Here is a 6,852-nt window from a genome sequence, read left to right on the forward strand (position 1 = left end):
ATCTCTAAAATGAGGATAATAATTAGTACCTGCCTCATGAGGTTGGCTTTGAGGATTAATATATGTAAAGTGCTTGGAACGACACCTGGTGCACGGTTAGCTGGGCTATCATGAAAGCGTTATTATCTTATGAGTCCACCATTTTTTACTGTAGCCCCAAAGATATCAAGAAAGGCTCTCTGGCCAGGAGCGGTGACTCACGCCTGTAATCCCAGCACTTTGGGAGGCTGAAATAGGCGGATCACTTGAGGTCAGGAGTTCGAGACCAGCCTGGCCAACATAGTGAAACTCCGTTTCTACTAAAACTGCAAAAATTTCTACTAAAAATGCAAAAAATATATATAGCCGGGCATAATGGCATGCACCTGTAGTCCTAGCTACTCGGGAAGCTGAGGCAGGAGAATCGCTTGAACCTAGAAGACAGAGGTTGCAGTAAGCCGAGATCGCGCCACTGCACTCCAGCCTGGCAACAGGCAAGACTCTGTCTCAGGAAAAAAAAAAAAAGCTTAATGTCACCAATCATTGGGAAAATGCAAATCAAAACCACATTGAGATATAATCTCACCCCAGTTAAAATGGTTTTTTATCAAAAAGAGAGAAAATAGGGCCAGGTGAGGTGGCTCACCCGTGTAATCCCAGCAATTTGGGAGGCTGAGGCAGGCGGATTGCTTGAGCCCAAGAGTTCAAGACCAGCCTGGGCAACGTGGTGAAATCCGGTCTCTACTAAAAATACAAAAAATTGGACAGATGTGGTGGTGTGCACCTGTGATCCCAGCTACTCGGGAGGCTGAGGTGGGAGGATCACCTGAGCCCAGGAGGGCCAGGCTGCAGTGAGCTGTGATCATGCCACTGCACTCCAGCCTGAGTGACCAGAGTGAGACCCAGTCTCAAACAAACAAACAACCCCACAAAAGACAGAAAATAAAAGATGCTGGTGAGGATGTGGGGAAGTAGGGGAGGATGAAGAGAGGTTGGATCATGGGTACAAAAATATACTTAGATAGGCCAGGTGTGGTGGCTCACACCTGTAATCCCAGCACTTTGGGAGGCCGAAGTGGATGGATCACCTGAGGTGAGGAGTTTGAGATCAGTCTGGCCAACATGCTGAAACCCCGTCTCTACTAAAACTACAAAAATTAGCCAGGTGTGGTGGCGGGTGCCTGTAATCCCAGCTAGCAGGGAGGCTGAGGCATGAGAATCACTCGAACCCAGGAGGTAAAGGTGGCAGTGAGCCGAGATCATGCCACTGCACTTGTGCTCCAGCCTGGGTGACAGAGTGAGAATCGGTCTCAAAAAAAAAAAAAAAAAACCAAAACAAAAAACACAAAACCATACAGTTAGCTAGAAGGAGTAAGTTCTAGTGTTTGATAGCACAGTAGGGCAACTATAGTTTTTGTGTTATTTTGTGACGGGGTCTCGCTTTGTTGCCCAGGCTGGAGTGGAGTGGCACAATCACTGTTCACTAAAGCTTTGACCTCCCGGGTTCAAGTGATCCTCCTGCCCAGATTTCTTGAGTAGCTGGGGCTTCAGACACATGCCACCACACCCAGCTAATTAAAAAAAAAAAAAAAAATGCCGGGCGCGGCGGCTCAAGCCTGTAATCCCAGCACTTTGGGATTCCGAGACGGGCGGATCACAAGGTCAGGAGATCGAGACCATCCTGGCTAACCCGGTGAAACCCCGTCTCTACTAAAAAATACAAAAAACTAGCCGGGCGAGGTGGCGGGCCCCTGTAGTCCCAGCTACTCGGGAGGCTGAGGCAGGAGAATGGCGTAAACCCGGGAGGCGGAGCTTGCAGTGAGCTGAGATCCGGCCACTGCACTCCAGCCCGGGCAACAGAGCGAGACTCCGTCTCAAAAAAAGAAAACAAAAAAACAACACCACCACCAAAAAATTAGCTGTACAGCTGTAGAGCTTAAAGTTGTAGAACTGGAGTCTCATGATGTTGCCCAGGCTGGTCTCAAACTCTTTGGCTCTGTGGCGCAAGAAATCCTCCCATCTCAGCTTCCCAAATTGCTGAGATTACAGGCATGAGCCACCACACCTGGCCAAGGGCAACTGTAGTTAACAAGTTATTGTACGTTACAAAATAGCTAGAAGAGATGTGGAATGTTCCCAACACAAATAACTGATCAATGTTTGAGGTGATGAATTTCCTAATTACCCTGATCTGATCATTACTCACTGCATATATGTCTCAAAATATCACATGTACTTCATAAATATGAACAACTTATGTATCAAAAAAACTGTCTCATTCTCTTCTCTTGTCTGCTGCCATGTGAGATGTGTCTTTTGCCCTCCGTCATGATTGTGAGGCCTCCCCAGTCACATGGAACAATAAAGAAAACAGGAAGGCCGGGCACAGTGGCTTACGCCCGTAATCCCAGCACTTTGGGAGGCCCAGGCGGGTGGATCATGAGGTCAGGAGATCAAGACCATCCTGGCCAACATGGTGAAACCCCGTCTCTATTAAAAATACAAAAATTGGCTAGGCGCAGTGGCTCGTGCCTGTAATCCCAGCACTTTGGGAGGCGGGGGTGGGTGAATCACCAGGTCAGGAGTTCAAGACCAGCCTGGCCAAGATGGTGAAGCCCCATCTCTACTAAAAATACAAAAATTAGCCAGGCGTGGTGGTGGGTGTCTGTAGTCCCAGCTACTCAGGAGGCTAAGGCAGGAGAATCCCTTGAACCTGTGAGGCAGAGGTTGCGGTGAGCCAAGATTGAGCCACTGCATTCAAGCCTGGGCGACAAAGTGAGACTCCATCTCAGCAAAACAAACAAAAACTCACTCTTGGGTTCAGTATTGAAGGATGTTATCTATAATGGCCGCTATTCTTTTAATGGGTTACATCATACTATTCTGTTCTGTTTTGGATGCCAAAATTAAATAAAGGCATAAACAAACAAAAAACCAAAAAAGCCATTCAGCAGAACATTGACTCAAAAAAAAAAAAAAGGAAACAAAAAATTTTATTTTACGTATTTATTTATTTATTTTGGACAGTCTTGTTTTGTTGCCCAGGATGGAGTGCAGTGGTGAGATCTCGGCTCACTGCAACCTCCACCTCCCAGGTTCAAGCGATTCTCCTGCCTCAGCCACCCGAGTAGCTGGGATTACAGGCATGTAACACCAGGCCCAGCTAATTTTTGTATTTTTAGTAAAGACGGGGTTTCACCGTATTGGTCAGGCTGGTTTCGAATTCCTGGCCTCAAGCAATCCACCTCCCTCCACCTCTCAAAGTGCTGGGATTACAGGCATGAGCCACCACGCCCAGCCCTAAAACTAAAAATTTTAAAAAGAAATAAAAAAGGAAAACCTCCTGTGTTTTGCAGAAATCCAGGTAGCCTGTGTGGGGGTTGGGCCCAGTCACCTGTTATGGATAGGGGCGACAGCAGCTTGGTTCACTTTCCAGTGACCTTTGTCTGCATTGCCAGTCACACTCCATCTTCTGAGCACTCTGAAATCATCTCCTGAACGATCTGCCCTCGACCTTGCTTGGCGAGTCGGGCTCACGAGTCCATGACTCCTGGACTCACCCTTCTAGAAGGGTGGGGTGATGGTGCTCTTTTCTCTGCTGGCTTCTGGCCTCAGGTTTTGTTTTTGTTTTTGTTTTGTTTTGTTTTGTTTGAGATGGGATTTTACTCTTGTCACCCAGGCTGGAGTATAATGCAGTGAGTCTTGGCTCACTGCGACCTCCACCTCCCGGGTTGAAGCAATTCTCCTGCCTCAGCCTCCTGAGTATCTGGGATTACAGGGACGCACCACCACGCCTGGCTAATTTTTGTATTTTTAGTAGAGACAGGGTTTCATCATGTTGGCCAGGCTGGTCCCGAACTCCTGACCTCAGGTGATCTGCCCGATCTCAGCCTCCCAAAGTGCTGGGATTACAGGCATGAGCCATAGCCCCTGGGCCATCTCTAGGCTGTTCTGTGTGGTGTCAGTTCATACCCTTCACTCTGGCTTTCTTGGGATACGATTTGCCAGACCTAGAAACTCAGCCTTATTTATCTTACTATATTTTTTAATACGTGTTTTTCTAAGACAGTCATTCTGTTTGGATAGCAAAGTGACCCGGACGTCAGAAGGAACCTGAGAAGCCCAGGGGGTTTGACCGCCACCCACTTTTCCCAGCGTGGGCCCACAGCCCCAGCCTGCATTCCCAGTTCTCAAGTTCAGGGACTCACATCCACGGGTCTCCTTGGGCCCCTCCCACATTCTGGTGAGTCTTACAGAGGACAAGTCTCTGAGGCTCTGGGCTGAGCACCGGTGGAAGGTCTTGAACATGCCACCCTGTGGATGCCACGCTCAGGTCTGGGGTGGATCGAGGGTGCAGGGCAGGGTAAGGGGCAGCCAGCCGAGCAGGGCCTCTGTGACAGACCTGTCCAGCTTGTGGGGGTAGGGCCACAACCCAGTCAGAGAGGACTGTTATGCTATTTCATGTATTTAATTTTTTTTTTTTTTTTTTTTTTTTTGAGATGGTGTCTCGGACTGTCACCCAGGCTGGAGTGCAATGGCACAATCTTGACTCACCGCAACCTCTGCCTCCCAGGTTCAAGTGATTCTCCTGCCTCAGACTCCCCAGGAGCTGGGATTATAGGTGTCCGCCACCAGGGCCAGGTAATTTTTTTTTTTTTTTTTTTTTTTGAGATGGAGTCTCGCTCTGTCACCCAGGCTGGAGTACAGTGGCGCGATCTCTGCTCACTGCAAGCTCCGCCTCCCAGGTTCATGCCATTCTCCTGCCTCAGCCTCCCGAGAAGCTGGGACTACAGGCGCCCACCACCACGCCCGGCTAATTTTTTGTATTTTTAGTAGAGACGGGGTTTCACCGTGTTCGCCAGGATGGTCTCGATCTCCTGACCTCGTGATCCGCCCACCTCGGCCTCCCAAAGTGCTGGGATTACAGGCATGAGCCACCGTGCCCAGCAATTTTTGTATTTTTAATAGAAGTGGGGATTCACCATGTTGGCCAGGCTGGTCTTGAACTCCTGACCTCAGGTGATCCAACTGCCTCGGCCTCCCAAAGTGCTGTGATTACAGGCATGAGCCACCGTGTCCAGCCAATTTTTTTTTTTTTTTTTTGAGACGGAGTCTTGCTCTGCTGGCAGGCTGGAGTGCAATGATGTGATCTTGGCTCACTGCAACCTCTGCCTCCCAGCTTCAAGCAATTCTCCTGCCTCAGCCTCTCGAGTAGCTGGGATTACAGGCACAAGCCACCATGCCCGGCTAATTTTTGTATTTTTAGTAGAGACGGGGTTTCACCATGTTGGCCAGGATGGTCTACATCTCCTGACCTTGTGATCTGCCCATGTTGGCCTCCCAAAGTGCTGGGATTACAGGCATGGGTCACTAGGCCTGGCCCTAATTTTTAAAATTCTTAAATTGCGCTACTGCACTCCTGCCTGGGCCACAGAGGGAGACTCTGTCTCAAAAAAAAGTCTTAAATAGTTTTGGACACAACAGTGTTAAAGAATAAGCCAGGTACGGTGGCTCACACCTGAATCTCAGCACTTTGGGAGGCCGAGGCAGGCGGATTACATGAGGCCAAGAGTTTGAGTCCAGCCTGACCAATATGGTGAAACCCCATCTCTACTAAAAACACAAAAATTAGCCAGGCGTGGTGGTGCATGCCTGTAATCCCAGCTACTCAGGAGGCTAAGGCAGAAGAATCCCTTGAACCTGAAAGGCGGAGGTTGCAGTGAGCTGAGATCGCACCACTGCACTCCAGCCTGGGCAACAGAGTGAGACTCCATCTCAAAAACAAAATAAAAATAAAATTAAAAATAAAAAACAAAGGGCACTCAGCGCCATAGGAAAGGTAAGAAACAAAAACACATGGGTAATTAAATAAGAATAAAACACAAAGGGCACATGTGTCTGCTCCCTGTCTTCTTCCACCAACTTTGCTTTTTTTTTTTTGAGATGGAGTCTTGCTCTGTTGCCCAGGCTGGAGTGCAGTGGCAAGATCTCGGCTCACTGCAATCTCTGCCTCCTGGGTTCAAGCGATTCTCCTGCCTCAGCCTCCCGAGTAGCTGGAACTACAGGTGCCTGCCACCATGCCCAGCTAGTTTTTTGTATTTTTAGCAGAGACGGGGTTTCACCGTGTTAGCCAGGATGGTCTTGATCTCCTGACCTCATGATCCACCCGCCTCGGCCTCCCTAAGTGCTGGGATTAAGGCTTGAGCCACCGTGCCTGGCCAACTTTGCTCTTTTAAAGGAGACTGTGCACAGTTTTGGGGTGGGGGTGAGTGTCCTTCTAACAGCTTCCCCATTGAACCCCATTTTCCCTCTGTGAAGTGGTGCTTGGTCCCTGAGAAGGGAGGTGTTGCCCAGTTAGATGAGACCAAACCAGGGAGTGCCTGGCTCGGGGCCTTGAACATAGCTGATACTCAGAAAGTGGCTTCCTGTCCCGGGTGATTAGCAGGCCTGTGGTGTCTGTGATGGTAGCAGAAGAAAGCCTGCGTCCTGGAGGCCTACACCGACCTCCTGGGGCTCTAGGGGGACCTGACCCCACCCTGGGGAAGCAGCCCAGGAAGACAGATCATCTGGGAGCTGAGCCATGAGATGTGGAACATGGGGTGAGTGGTGGCTCATGACTGCTCTCCCTTATTCCCTGGTCGTCTGGACTGGTGGCCCACCTGGGACCCTGAAATGGAGCTCCTGAAATTCCTCTCCTCCCTGGAGCCTGGAGAAGACGGGCTTGGCCCCAGGATGGGGCGGAGGAGAGGAGAGGGGACGCGGGTGTCGGCGCTAGGGGTGAGGGGAGGGGCAGAAGGGGGTGCTATCAGACGCCACTCACGCCTTCCCCCGCCCCCCATTCTTCCCTTGCTCCTGTCTTCCACCCATTGCCTT

The sequence above is a fragment of the Macaca fascicularis genome, chromosome 15 (assembly GCF_037993035.2).
Source record: "Macaca fascicularis isolate 582-1 chromosome 15, T2T-MFA8v1.1".
Lineage (NCBI taxonomy): Eukaryota > Metazoa > Chordata > Mammalia > Primates > Cercopithecidae > Macaca > Macaca fascicularis.